Raw genomic sequence first — 15,351 nt, 5'->3', positions numbered from 1 at the left:
AAACATCTTTTTGCCAACACAGAAGCATTTTTGTCTTCCTTAGGACATGTAGGCTAATAATAATCCCGATTACTGATTTTCTTATACATTATTTACGTTAAAATGCTGGAGAAGGGACGAGTCCTGGACAGTGGTGAATAGGTCAAGTACAAAGAGTGAGTGAGTGAGTGAGTGAGTGAGTGAGTGAGTGAGTGAGTGAGTGAGTGAGTGAGTGAGTGAGTGAGTGAGTGAGTGAGTGAGTGAGTGAGTGAGTGAGTGAGTGAGCAATCAATATTCCAGCAATATCACAACGGGGGACACCAAAAAGGGGCTTCACACATTGTTATCATCAATTGTAAAGGGGGAAGTTTTATAAAGATGAATAACTAAAGCATGATAAGAATTTAGGTTGCCATGGTTACACAATTTTTGTGAAAATAGTGCTGCTGATAGCAACTCTACTTGTTTTAATTTTTCAAAAGATATACTTTTATAAGCATGATAAGTGACTAATTAAAGTTGAATGATGTTTAGGACAGTTTAATGGTTATCAGGACAGTGTATATCCTGAAATTTTCTATTGCAATATGTATTGTGATACGTATTACAATATCAGAGCTATAGATAAGCTGTGTATTTGCGTAAAATACCCCCCAAAAAATATTCAAAACCTAATTACTTTCAATTATCTTGCATACAGAAATGCATGCACGCAGTGAAAAACTCAGACGTATAAAAACAGCATGTGTAAATACCCAATGAAGCTTTTTCAGCATGCCGCTTTCGTACAACAGAGCTTATTTCAGAAACACAATTATGAGCTAATTTTCTTTCTGAGTCAAGCCTATATATTTAGAACCGTTATATACATCTAAAACATTGTTTCTTTTTTTTTTAAATCTTAAAATGTTCACTTATTTTGGGAAAACCCAATAGAGTGATGAGTGAGTAGTGAGTAAGTATGGTTTTACGCCGCTTTTAGCAATATTCCAGCAATATTCCAGCAATATCACGGCGGGGGACACCAGAAATGGGCTTCACACAATGTACCCATGTCGGGAATCGAACCCGGGTCTTCGGCGTGACGAGCGAACGCTTTAACCACTAGGCTACCCGACCGCCCCCAATAAAGTGATGAATGGATGAGTGAAAAAATATTGGTTACCCAATGAAAAATGTGATAACCCAATTAAAATAGAAAGCCAAGAGTAAAACCTCAACTGCTCAAAAAGTTATCTGGAGCTCTGAACATATTGCCATTAATGTTTCTATGAAATATGAAGCTCGAAGATATAAACAATGAGATATTGTTGACCGTGCTGCTCACCCGCCAAATCTGCAACACATCCTGATCATTGCTCAGACACCACCAGGGTTCTGCGTGATGCAGAAATGTGCATCCAGCATGTCTAGCATGCACAAATGTATAGAATGGACCAAGAAAAAAAGTATAGTGCATCCTGAAGGGTGCACAAAAATATTCATTGTACCAAATTCTTGACAAGAAATATAAATTCCCTGTAATTAAAGAAGTTATCAAACCTTACAGAACAGTGAGTGAGTGAGTGAGTTGGGTTTAACGCCGCTTTTAACAGTATTCCAGTTATATCACGGCGTGTCAGCTTAATGTGGGAGGAAAGCCCGAAGTGATGCAGGTCTTAGACATTTACCACTTCAGTGAAACCCACGAGCACGGGTATGGTGCTGACAAACTTAGAAACATAATCGGGGCGAACCGGGATTCAAACCCACAATCATAGGTTTCTGGCGTGCCCAAGGTACCCAACTCTGCCCAGCGAAATGCGGCACCTTAGACGACTGGGCCACCCGTGCCCCCCCTTACAGAACAGTACACTATACCATTTCATTACTTTACAGGACCCTCATATTTTCTGTAAGGACCTTCGAAATTAGTAATTGGGGTTCCTCAGGACCCTAGTTTTGAAATGGTGTCCACCATTTGTAGTTGAAAGTGTTTCAGTTTCAGAGTAACTCCAGCATTCAAAATAAATGCATGAAAGTCAATAAATCCATGTCATAATGATAATCCTGTTATAAATATCTAAACCTTTATGGCGTTCCTTGATCAAATACTATAGCAGAACATCTCACTACCCAAGGACTTCAAACAATAAACTCACACATTGTTTGTAAATTAACAAGCACAACAATTGAAACACTTCAAGTTAAACACAGACATGAGAATAAGTTCCGTATTTACCGGTTAAGCTGTGGATAACTTCAGATATGCACACAACACGTTACCACCAACAACAATAACACATTGTTAAGCCGACCAGTCGGCCAACTGCTAATGACACCAGACTGATTATATCCCAACAGCAGTCCAACTAGCAGGGGTGCACCCAAATTAGAAAATTACATCTGTAGCTGAGCGTGTTCACAGCTAGCCCCAAACACAGAGGAACATACGCCGCCATTAACTATTTAAGTCCCAGTCATGTCAAATTTCAAAATCGGCTTCAAAACATGCCATCAAGGTCGAACGGACACAAAAATGTGATAATTTGTCCTGGCAAACATGTCCCACATCACACAATATGTAGTCCAGCTGTGATGTGTATTTTCACATTCTTGGGACATATAATTTAATACCTCATTATTTCTCTATAAAACAAAGATTTTGTTTCCCAGGAGTTTCGAAAAAATTTCATCCCTCTAATCAAGAAATGTTGCATGTTAAAATGATGCAGCGGGATATTAGTGAAATTATGTTTTATCTCTAAATTTGAAAATGTACATGACAGAATACATTTTTCTTTTATTACGAAATATTCTGCACAAAACTGCACCAAATTGTTTCTAACAAGGAAAACAAATGGCATCATTTGGTTGAAATTTAGTTGTGGTAACTGCATCTCTGTGCTTTTAACAATTTTGACTTGTCGCTACACATCTGTTAGGAAAAAATGGCTGTTCCATTGTGAAATCCCAACAGATCTACGATCCAAATCTGCATCGCACTTATACTTGAGCAAAGTGCATGCACCTTAATCTAACGACAAATGCAACGTGATTCACTTCCTATGATACTTGCCTTCACCATTGTTAAAAAACAAGTACTTACCGTATTCGACGTAATAAGCGCCCTGGGCGCTCTCAACATTAGAAATAGGGGGCTCTTATTAGAATATCATTTTGGTGAAAAAAACAGAGTTGAAAGATAAATTTCATGGTTTATGCTGACAGCCTGAAATGTTTATGTATTTTTCCAGAATTTAATTGCCCATTATTAAGGGTGCATATAACACACGAGTGCGTATTATACGTGAATAAATAAGTCTTGTGTACATTGATCAATTGTGCTAATTGGGATTGTTCACTAGCCAATATAATAGCAAATATCGCTGTGGGCCCTTATTACGTCGAATACGGTATATTTTATATTTTTACTTATCGAGTTGAAAACCGAACTGGAAACAATTTTGGTCGGCAATTGCACACAGTGAAGTACATAGAAAGTTGGACGATCGAAAATATAAGTACCCATATTAGAAGGCAAGTGTTTTGGGAAGCGGATCGTATTGAAGTTTTTGAAGGATTACGATTCATGCACTTTAACCACTAGGCTACCCAACTGCCCCTCAGTGCACTGGACATCACCATGACTGTCTACATGTTGTTTAACGCCGCACTCAACAATATTCCAGCTAAATGAAGGCGGGCTGTAAATAATCGAGTCTGGACCAGACAATCCAGTGATTGACATCATGAGCATTGATCCATGCAATTGGGATACGATGACATGGATCAACCAAGTCAGCGAACCTGACCACCCATTAGTCGCCTCTTACGACAAGCATGGGTAGCTGAAGACCTATTCTACCCTGGATCTACATGGGTTGACATGACCATGAAAACCACAAAGAGCCATCATGATTAGGAAAATATCTTACAGGCAACAGGCAACATTCTGCCACATACTGACGTTGTAGCCTACTCGTAGGTGTCAGTCTTGTTTACACACACTTACACCAGGTACACCTTACAGGGAACGTCCTCACATGAATCACTGACATCAAAAACTTTGTTTCAGAATTTTCCATAAATATTAGGGTGTGTTTCACCATCTGTTTGTTTCTTTGTTCAACCTTGGCTGAAATGAAATTACCGGTAGCCCCATTGTACTTCATTGGGTATTTACGCATGCTGTTTTTATACATTTGAGGTTTTCATTTAATGCACGCGTTTCTGTTCGCAAGTTAATTGAAAGTAATTGGGGTTTTGATTATTTGGGGGTGGGGGTGGGAGTGGGGGTATTTTACGCAAATACGCAGCTTATCTGTAGCTCTGGAAAAGTCTGGACTGTGTTCAGTCCAGGTGTTATAAATGCATTTTTCCATTTGTTGCCGTAGGAGTCGACCTGGTGCAAGGAAACCAAGAACTATATGAGGGAAAAGTGGGATTCAAACTCATCTCCAGCAGATTTGGGTACAATATACAACTGATACACACATATATATACACTGAAGAAAACAAGTTCGGAATCACGACTCTTATCTTGATTCTGTACTGATTTTCAAAATGTTATGATCACGAGGCGTTGAAAAAAACCTGCCCAATAACAGTGAGTGAGTGAGTGAGTGAGTGAGTATGGTTTTACACCACTTTTAGCAATATTCCAGCCATATCACGGCGGGGGGACACCAGAAATGGGCTTCACACATTGTACCCATGTCGGGAATCGAACCCGGGTCTTCGGCATGACGAGCGAACACTTTAACCACTAGGCTACCCGACCGCCCCTGCCCAATAACAACTCTGGGTAGTGTTACTGTTGTTGTACCACATATTGAGAAACACTACACAGTCTATTCCATCATACCATTGGCAGGAACCCATTGGAGTTCAACATAAACTGGCTAACAACAACAACAACAACAACAACAACAACAACAACGTCACATGATCCCGGACGCATGGAACACGCAAATGTGATGAAAAATAGAAAGTTTAAGTATTGCGATACAGAAAGTAAAACAAGCATCACAATATGTATCGTTATGTGAGGTTGTGACCAAATAGTTGACCATGTTAACAGAACACATACTGTTTATATATTCAGGATTGGTTCAGATATATCCTCAACAAATTCAAGGCCTTTTCAAGGCTTTTGCAGCCAAATTCAAGGCAAATTTCCCAGATTGCAATCACATTCATTCAGCAGAACACTTGAAATTCAAGAAATAATCATAAAAACAATGTCAGACTAACACTTAGTCAATGAAAGCATTTCATTAAAAAAATTTTTTCAAAAGAACCTTTACGCTTCTGCTGTTTTCTAGACTTGGTATAGTTTGATCTAGACTTGCATAGGCTTTAGTGAAAAATATATACATTCCAGTCACGGGGCAGGACTAAAACAAGGTTTGCAATATCAGTTACAAAGTTTAAATTACTTGTTATGTTGCAACATTTTTGCATACTTTCGCAGACATTAACAACCATGTTTGTATTTTGTATATTAATATCACAAAATAATTAATGTGTAGCTAGGCTGCCTTTTCAAGACAAACTCTAAATTTCAAGATCTTTCAAACCCAGTGCTCACACCCTGATATCTCAACGAAACAAAGGTATTAACACACAAAATGCCTTGATGAATTTCAGTCTTGATACCACAGCCTGATAAGGAGATAAACTCTCTGGTCACTGATAGCTAATGCCAACAAAAGATTGTCTACACATGTAAGATAAGTTGTGTGGCAAGCAGGGCTGAGAAAGGAATGTCGTCCACTGTGCCACAAAGAATGACATACCACACGCTATTATCCTATAATAAGATAAATACCTCCCAGGACTCCAGCGCATTCCACCCTCAACAGAGCAAACACCGAGGGGGTCTCGCACACCGGATTTTTATCACCAACTAATAGTGCTCAAGTTATTGTCAGCTTGACTGAAAACTCAATTTATTGAGTAATTTAGTATAAGCATGAGGAAACTGTGGTTTATCATGCCTGCTCTAATTGCCTTAAATTTGTTTATTACACAGCCAGGATATATAACCATTTAAGGCACACAAATCATTATCATAGATAGGGCGATACGACTAAATATAGTATGATATTAATGTTAAAGGAATGCGCTATCGTCACTGCTTTATCATGTCAATTGATAAGATGTTTGCATATGCATATGTTTACAATGAACTCAAGTGATATTTTTAAAACAGCTCTTACGAAATGTTTACTGCTGCGTAAACATGTACTCTGAGTTTGTAAATGGGTACTCCAACGTTTGTCTCTCCAACGTAGCTCATGAAAACATGCAGCCATATATATAAGGCTTCTGTTATAATGATCCTTAAATGGATCTTTGATATTGGAAGGTTTATTGCCATAATGAACTACTGTATTCGACGTAATAAGCACCCAGGGCTCTCTCAAAATTAGAAATAGTGGGCTCTTATTAGAATATTATTTTGGTGAAAAAAAACACAGTTGAAAGATAAATTTCGTGGTTTATGGTGACAGCCTGAAATGTTTATGTATGACAGAAATATTTTTCCAGAATTTTATTGCCCATAATTAAGGGTGCATATAACACACGAGTGCGTATTATACACAAACAAATAAGTCTTGTGTACATTGATCAATCGGAAGGAGTGCTATTTGGGATTGTTCACATGCCAATATCTTAGCAAAGCGCTGTGGGCGCTTATTAGAGCGGGCGCTTATTACGTCGAATACGGTATTCATGAAAATAAATATTCATGTTTGCCAGGGACAACTCATGACTGTTTGACATTATGAATGGCAGTCAAGGTGTCTTTGTCATAACTCTGATATTTAAGTTTCAAAATTAAGGGTGTAATTAATTATTATACGACAGTGTCCTGTAAACAATTCAGTCTGGACCACCAGTCAGTCCAGTGATTGATATTGTGAGCAACAATCCACACGATAGGGTATGAAGGCATGCAGGAGCCTGACCACTCGATCCATTGGATCAATTTGGATCATTTTGGATCAACCAGCATAGGCTACAGACCTACACTAACCAAGAATCCCCACTAGCAAAATTGAGAGGATCCCTGAATTAAAATACCTTAGGAGTGAGTGAGTTGGGTTTAAAGCCGCTTTTAACAGTATTCCAGTTATATCACAGCATGTCAGCTTAATATGGGAGGAAAGCCCGAAGTGATGCAGGTCTCAGACATTTACCACTTCTGTGAAACCAACAAGCATGGGTATGGCGCTGACAAACCTAGAAACATAATCGGGGCGAACCGGGATTCGGACCCACAATCATAGGTTTCTGGCATGACCAAGGGACGCAACTCTGCACAGTGAATCACGGCGCCATAGACGACTGGGCCACCCGTGCCCCCAAAATACCATAGGAGCAAACCTCAAGGACCAAAGGTTACCATGGTTACTTTTTAATGCTGGATGACATACAACATAATGCTTAAAGGGGAATCTTCTCCACAGCTAGGAGCCCATTTAAAGTCCCCCCCAGCATTTGTGATTGTGCGAAACTAAAACTCTGTTTTACTAAGATTCAATCTCATTAAAATCAGGTGTTACTTCTCGCTACCGCTAAACAATTGGTTTGTTGTTTAACACCGCACTCAGCAATATTACAGCCATATGACAGCGGTACCGCTAAACAAAGATCTGAGGACATCCCATTACAGGTCACGTCAGAACGACCTTTCATCCCACCAATCAGAGCGTCACTTACCAGATCATGAAAGTGACAGTTAGAATGTGATTTCTAATCAACCTCCAAAACTTAAACACGGGGTATTCCGAACGATAGTTACAGGCTTAACAACTGAATCTATACAATCTAGAACATCTATTAGCCATTCTAGAATGTTCTTTTGTTCAGGTTTCAAATTTCTAATCGAGAATTTGTCAAAATATGTTTCGAAGCGTAGTCGCCAATTTGAAATTAGTGCCGTAAAGCATAAGAAAGCTGCCTTCGGATTGGCTAATGTCAACTTCTTGTCAGTCATTCCATTGGTCGGTCAAAGTTCATGCAAGGTCGGTCTGATGTGACACATAATGGGGTGTTCTCAGATCTTTGTTTAGCGGCAGCGAGAACTTAAATCTGATTTTAATAAGGTTATCATTATCATTATCTGTCGTATAGGAAATTTTAAAGTTTTATTACTAGACTGACAAAACCTGTTGTGAAGGATTTGAACAAAATCTGCTGGGTCAGAACCTAATTCCTGTTTAACTCAAGTTTTGTGATAACTCTTTCAGATGAAATACTGGTACCTGTGTATCCCTACATTTAAATGCTGGGGATGAGTTATAGAAATAGTGATAAACAGCCTTGTTTTTGTTTACCATTGTTTGCACATGCACATCAGTGGTATTGTTGTAATTACACAACATTCTCCAGAGCTCCAGATAAGCTTTTGGTGTTGTGGGTATTTTACCCATGCATTTTAAAATCATTGGGTATCAGTAATTGTATCTGGGTATTCAAATTTCTGTTACCCACTAGTTTTTACACATGTGGGTATTTTAGTTAAATGTTTAAAACACTCTTCATCTAATCCCTGCAAACTGGTGTCGTGTGGGTTCGAGAGCTTTATAGGACTCAAAAATACCACGATACTTCCACAAGAAAGTGTGATGGCAAATGATCATGATGTAACTGTCATCGTGGAGTTTGGCAAGGTTGACGGAATGCCCGTTTATAATTTCAAAATAAGTTGCTGATTTGCTAATCGAATACGCAGGGTTACTTCACAATATTTTGATGATACACACAAGTTTTATTTTTGTAGCGTATCTGTAATGTTCATTGCGTATTTGATACGCTTGGATTTTATTTTACTGCATATTTCTGCATTTCTGATGCGTATTTCACGCAGATATGCAGCTTATCTGGAGCTCTGCCATTATTTGCACATGCAGATCAATGGTATTGTTGTAATTACACACCATTCTCAGACTTATTGTGCATGAACGTCTTTACTAGATTTTATTAAATAGTACATTTCCCTCCCAAATGTTTTATCTTTAATGTTGGGTTGTGGAATATAACTAGCTAGACATGCCTAATTGTATAATCTAGATTGTTTGTTTCTTTTTTGTTTAACGCCGCACTCAGCAGTCTGGAGCAGACAATCCAGTGAATGACATCATGAGCATCAATCTATGCAAATTGGATACAATGACATGCATCAACCAAGTTAGCAAGCGTTTACAACTCTGCCCCTTTAGTTGCCTCTTACGACATAGTCACCTTTTACGGCAAGAAGACCTATTCTACCCCGGATCTTTACGGGTCAACACTTTCAGAAAGTACTTAAGTGCAACATTTGATAGATTAGTAACACGAACATGATAAACAAACTCTTTAAGTCTCGTAATTTCAGAGCTTGGAAGAGGATGAGACTTGGTGTGTTAATTAAATATATTAATTTTTAGGTTCATAAGTTAATTCAATGTACTAATAAAGGAAACTAAGATCTTAATTCATATTTTCTTACTTTAGATCCAACACATACAAAACATAAACATACCCGTGAACATCCGGGGTAGAATAGGTCTTCAGCAATCCATGCTTCCCGTAAAAGGCGACTATGCTTGTCGTAAGAGGCGACTAATGGAATCGGGTAGTCAGGCTCACTGACTTGGTTGATGCATGTCATCATATACCAATTGCATGGATCGATGCTCATGATGTCAATCTCTGGATTGTCTGGCCAGGACTCGAATTATTTACAGACCACCATCATATAGTTGGAATATACATGATATAGCAGGGTTAAACAACGAAAAAAACAAAAAAAACACATTAACATCACAATCATAGTAAATACTACATCCTCCATAGTTAAAACTGGCTCGGATCTTTGTTGAGTTTCAAGTAACAAAATTACATTCCATTTACAGGCTCAATGCTGGTCTTTTAGACTAACATTAAGTCTCTGAAATCTTATATTACACAATATCCTTTTTGACTATAAAAATAAAAAATATTTCCCTATGCTGATTTCATGTGGAATAGAGCTAGCTTGAGCTGGCTAGACTTGCTTTTGTATGCGTTTCTAGATTATTTTTTTTTCATAAAATAAATATATTCCACGGTCATGGTGCAGGACTACTGGTCCTTATGCAGAGAGGGGTGGTTGGTTTATCTTGAAGACAAATAAAGGAGATAATTTGACTAAGCAAAAGCCAAAACAAAACACAAAGGGAAAATCAGTTTCTGTTATTTAACATGTTCAACTGTCTTTATTTCACAGAATCACTTCTAGTGACCCTTTTCAAACAATTGATTTCTCAAATTTAATAAATACAGGCCCAAAACAAACTTTGTTTTAAGATGATTAGCAATGAAAATCATACTGTTACCATGGTAACAACAGATTTAGTTAAGACTGGAATGGATTTTGAAATTAATGCAAATAGATTTACAAAATTATTAGGAAACAATCATGGCAGCATGCACTGACAAGGTAAACATGATACATTGCAGACGTAAACAAACGGTTATTGTTAAAGCATTGTAAGAATGACCTATTTTTTGTATGAATCAAATCATGCTTTCCTATCAATCATTCTACATCAATGTCAGCTCATGACCATTTATCTCTGTGACTACAGGCTTCTTCATACAAACCAAACATCCAACCAGTAATAAATGCAGTATCATCAAAATTCCATGACAGTGCTTTTAAATGTTATGGCATTATGATAACTCAAATGTCATATTTAAGATTATTCAATCTCATCCAAATGCAGTTATCGTTGCAACAGATCCGAAATAAATAGTCGAATAAACACTCAATCAAATATAATAAAAAATTTGCTTCGCTGCCAGATTGTCCTATATGGCTGTCTAGAAAATTACTGACTTCGTGCCTATATAGGCCTCCATGTGTCTATCATTAAAACGTTTGGGGCTTTCGTCGTTCTGCTCTAGTGGTAGCTGTGTATTTAACACTTGGTCAAACGGGTACTACAGAGTAATAATTAAGATGTTCGCTCTTCACAAAGTGTCACGTGTTGTTAGGAGGTCTGACACCGCAAACCGACAAAGTCAAAGTGTCTGACAAGATTAGAGGGGAGACCAATGCAGGCACCTGCCAGTGGTTTGAATCTGTGCACTGGCGGTAATAAGCACACCATGCAATATAATCCCCGTTAACTTACCGTCCGGTTCTTTAAAGAAATGTTTATGCTTGGTTTCATCAATACGTCATCATACACTGCCCTCCGTGCACCCAAAGTTGCCTATTCATGATCGTGTTCTTTGAGTCACAATATAAACATGGCTGAGGGAAAATGTTAGGAATTTCCCTTGCGTGACGTCACGAAGGTGAATTCCAAGCGGAGTCGGCCATTTCCGTTATGTTCCGTACAATTAAAGGCATTCGTGACCAACTCGTGTTATTCCGGGACAAGCCGAATAGCGGGTGACGGAAAGGGGCGAGTGGTGACGAATGAATTAAAGAGTGGTCGAATATCTTATGTCCCGTACGTAAGACTTATTTTTATGAGTTATTTCGTCATATATTTGTCTTGTATTCGCATGACGATAAATAAACTCTGACCTATCATCAAGAAAATATCGACAAGCAGACGATAATCACAGCTTTATATGCTGCAAGAAAGCCCACCATCCCAAGCGAGGCTCTATAGCTCAGTTGGTTAGAGCGTCTGCCTAGTAAGCAGAAGGTCGAGGGTTCGAATCCCCCTGGAGCCTCATTTTGTATTTTTTGCACAAATAGCCAACAGTTAGTATTATACGTGTGTAAACGACATTTTTCAAAATACAACAGTTAGTTATCAATAAAAAGCATTATCTTTTTCTAAAAAATTGCAAAATAATAAATAGATATGTACAGTTTAAATGTGAAAATGGGCCTCAATTTTCTGAAAAAACTCAGTCAAATTACTGCAGTGTAACAAGAAATAATACAGGTATATCTCCTGCATCCCATGATGTGAAACCTAGATCTGTTCTACACTCAATGATGCTGTCAGTCTGCCCCCCACTGCATGGTACTTCATCAAAAGGCAAATCAAATGTAATCTAAACTGGATCTGCTGTCAGATTCTTCTTTGCTGATTCCTTGATATTATCTGTCGTTACTGTTTCCTGTCTGATTCTTGTGACTGGCTTGACTCTTCAGTTTGGTGCTTGTGTCTGTCTAGGTCATCTCCAGTCAGTTGTTGTGTCTGTCTAGGCCGTCTCCAGTCAATTGTCGTGTCTGTCTAGACCATCTCCAGTCAATTGTTGTGTCTGTCTAGACCGTCTCCAGTCAGTTGTTGTGTCTGTCTAGACCGTCTCCAGTCAGTTGTTGTGTCTGTCTAGGCCGTCTGTCTAGACCGTCTCCAGTCAGTTGTTGTGTCTGTCTAGGCCGTCTCCAGTCAGTTGTTGTGTCTGTCTAGACCGTCTCCAGTCAATTGCTGTGTCTGTCTAGGTCGTCTCCAGTCAATTGTTGTGTCTGTCTAGGTCGTCTCCAGTCAGTTGTTGTGTCCGTCTAGGCCGTCTCCAGTCAGTTGTTGTGTCTGTCTAGGTCGTCTCCAGTCAATTGTTGTGTCTGTCTAGGCCGTCTCCAGTCAGTTGTTGTGTCTGTCTAGACTGCTTCCAGTCTGGTGCTTGTATATATCTGTCTAGACTGTCTCCAGTCAATGGTTGTGTCCGTCTAGGTCGTCTCCAGTGAATTGTTGTGTCTGTCTAGGCCGTCTACAGTCAATTGTTGTGTCTGTCTAGGTCGTCTCCAGTCAATTGTTGTGTCTGTCTAGGTCGTCTCCAGTCAGTTGTTGTGTCCGTCTAGGTCGTCTCCAGTCAATTGTTGTGTCCGTCTAAACCGTCTCCAGTCAATTGCTGTGTCTGTCTAGGTCATCTCCAGTCAATTGTTGTGTCTGTCTAGGCCGTCTACAGTCAATTGTTGTGTCTGTCTAGGTCGTCTCCAGTCAATTGCTGTGTCTGTCTAGGTCGTCTCCAGTCAATTGCTGTGTCTGTCTAGGTCGTCTCCAGTCAATTGTTGTGTCTGTCTAGGCCGTCTACAGTCAATTGTTGTGTCTGTCTAGGCCGTCTCCAGTCAATTGTTGTGTCTGTCTAGACTGTCTCCAGTCAATTGTTGTGTCTGTCCAGGTCGTCTCCAGTAAATTGTTGTGTCCGTCTAAACCGTCTCCAGTCAATTGTTGTGTCTGTCTAGACCATCTCCAGTCAATTGTTGTGTCTGTCTAGGTCGTCTCCAGTAAATTGTTGTGTCCGTCTAGACCATCTCCAGTCAATTGTTGTGTCTGTCTAGGCCGTCTCCAGTCAATTGTTGTGTCTGTCTAGGCCGTCTACAGTCAATTGTTGTGTCCGTCTAGGCCGTCTCCAGTCAATTTTTGTGTCTGTCTAGGCCGTCTCCAGTCAATTGTTGTGTCCGTCTAGACCATCTCCAGTCAATTGTTGTGTCTGTCTAGACAGTCTCCAGTCAATTGTTGTGTCTGTCTAGACCGTCTCCAGTCAGTTGTTGTGTCTGTCTAGGCCGTCTACAGTCAATTGTTGTGTCTGTCTAGGTCGTCTCCAGTCAATTGTTGTGTCTGTCTAGGTCGTCTCCAGTCAATTGCTGTGTCTGTCTAGGCCGTCTACAGTCAATTGTTGTGTCTGTCTAGGTCGTCTCCAGTCAATTGCTGTGTCTGTCTAGGCCGTCTCCAGTCAGTTGTTGTGTCTGTCTAGGTCGTCTCCAGTCAATTGTTGTGTCTGTCTAGGTCGTCTCCAGTCAATTGTTGTGTCTGTCTAGGTCGTCTCCAGTCAATTGTTGTGTCTGTCTAGGCCGTCTACAGTCAATTGTTGTTTCTGTCTAGGTCGTCTCCAGTCAATTGCTGTGTCTGTCTAGGCTGTCTACAGTCAATTGTTGTGTCTGTCTAGGTCGTCTCCAGTCAATTGTTGTGTCTGTCTAGACTGCTTCCAGTCTGGTGCTTGTATATATCTGTCTAGACTGTCTCCAGTCGGGTGCTTGTATATGTCTAGTCTGTCTCCAGTCTGGTGCTTGTGTCTGTCAAGACTGTTCCCAGTCTGGTGCTTGTGTCTGTCAAGACTGTTCCCAGTCTGGTGCTTGTGTCTGTCAAGACTGTCTCCAGTCAGGTGCTTGTATTTGTCTAGTCTGTGTCCAGTCTGGTGCTTGTGTCTGTCAAGACTGTTCCCAAGTCTGGTGCTTGTGTCTGTCAAGACTGTTCCCAGTCTGGTGCTTGTGTCTGTCAAGACTGTTCCCAGTCTAGTGCTTGTGTCTGTCAAGACTGTCCCCAGTCTGGTGCTTGTATCTGTCTAGACTGCCTCCAGTCTGGTGCTTGTGTCTGTCTAGACTGTCTCCAGTCAGGTGCTTGTATTTGTCTAGTCTGTGTCCAGTCTGGTGCTTGTGTCTGTCAAGACTGTCTCCAGCCTGGTGCTTGTGTCTGTCAAGACTGTCTCCAGTCTGGTGCTTGTGTCTGTCAAGACTGTTCCCAGTCTGGTGCTTGTGTCTGTGAAGACTGTCTCAAGTCAGGTGCTTGTATTTGTCTAGTCTGTGTCCAGTCTGGTGCTTGTGTCTGTCAAGACTGTTCCCAGTCTTGTGCTTGTGTCTGTCAAGACTGTCTCCAGTCTGGTGCTTGTGTCTGTCAAGACTGTTCCCAGTCTGGTGCTTGTGTCTGTGAAGACTGTCTCCAGTCAGGTGCTTGTATTTGTCTAGTCTGTGTCCAGTCTGGTGCTTGTGTCTGTCTAGAATGTGTCCAGTCTGGTGCTTGTATCTGTCTAGAATGTGTCCAGTCTGGTGCTTGTGTCTGTCTAGACTGTGTCCTGTCTGGTGCTTGTATCTGTGAAGACTGTCTACAGTCTGGTGCTTGTATCTGTCTAGAATGTGTCCAGTCTGGTGCTTGTGTCTGTCAAGACTGTTCCCAGTCTTGTGCTTGTGTCTGTCAAGACTGTCTCCAGTCTGGTGCTTGTGTATGTCTAGTCTCTCCCCAGTCTGGTGCTTGTGTCTGTCTAGACTGTCTCAAGTCGGGTGCTTGTGTATGTCAAGACTGTCTCCAGTCTGGTGCTTGTGTCTGTCAAGACTGTCTCCAGTCGGGTGCTTGTATATGTCTAGTCTGTGTCCAGTCTGGTGCTTGTGTCTGTCTAGACTATCTCCAGTCGGGTTCTTGTGTCTGTCAAGACTGTGTCCAGTCTGGTGCTTGTGTCTGTGAAGACTGTCTCCAGTCTGGTGCTTGTGTCTGTGAAGACTGTCTCCAGTCTGGTGCTTGTGTCTGTGAAGACTGTTCCCAGTCTGGTGCTTGTGTCTGTGAAGACTGTCTCCAGTCTGGTGCTTGTGTCTGTCAAGACTGTCTCTAGTCTGGTGCTTGTGTCTGTCTAGACTGTCCCCAGTCTGGTGCTTGTGTCTGTCTAGACTGTCTCCAGTTG

At 40.5% G+C, this 15,351-nt stretch overlaps 1 protein-coding gene and 1 non-coding gene across 2 annotated transcripts in view; one reads left to right on the top strand and one right to left on the bottom strand.

The window, feature by feature from the left end:
• Positions 1 to 11,287, bottom strand: part of LOC124144047 (angiomotin-like) — a 31,933-nt gene extending 20,646 nt beyond the window's left edge. Inside the window, exon 1 of the mRNA XM_046513272.2 lies at positions 11,130 to 11,287. The gene's annotated coding sequence lies outside the window, so the exon portion shown is untranslated. The remainder of the gene's footprint in view (positions 1 to 11,129) is intronic.
• A 321-nt stretch (positions 11,288 to 11,608) lies between these two features.
• Positions 11,609 to 11,682, top strand: Trnat-agu. Its single transcript has one exon. It is a non-coding gene; the product is annotated as a tRNA-Thr (tRNA).
• The last annotated feature ends 3,669 nt before the right edge of the window (positions 11,683 to 15,351 follow it).

Source organism: Haliotis rufescens, unplaced genomic scaffold (genome assembly GCF_023055435.1).
Source record: "Haliotis rufescens isolate VD_foot unplaced genomic scaffold, xgHalRufe1.0.p SCAF_52, whole genome shotgun sequence".
In the NCBI taxonomy this organism is placed as follows: Eukaryota; Metazoa; Mollusca; class Gastropoda; order Lepetellida; family Haliotidae; genus Haliotis; species Haliotis rufescens.
The sequence above is the reverse complement of the archived record's forward strand: the minus strand, read 5'-3'. Positions and strand labels throughout refer to the sequence as shown.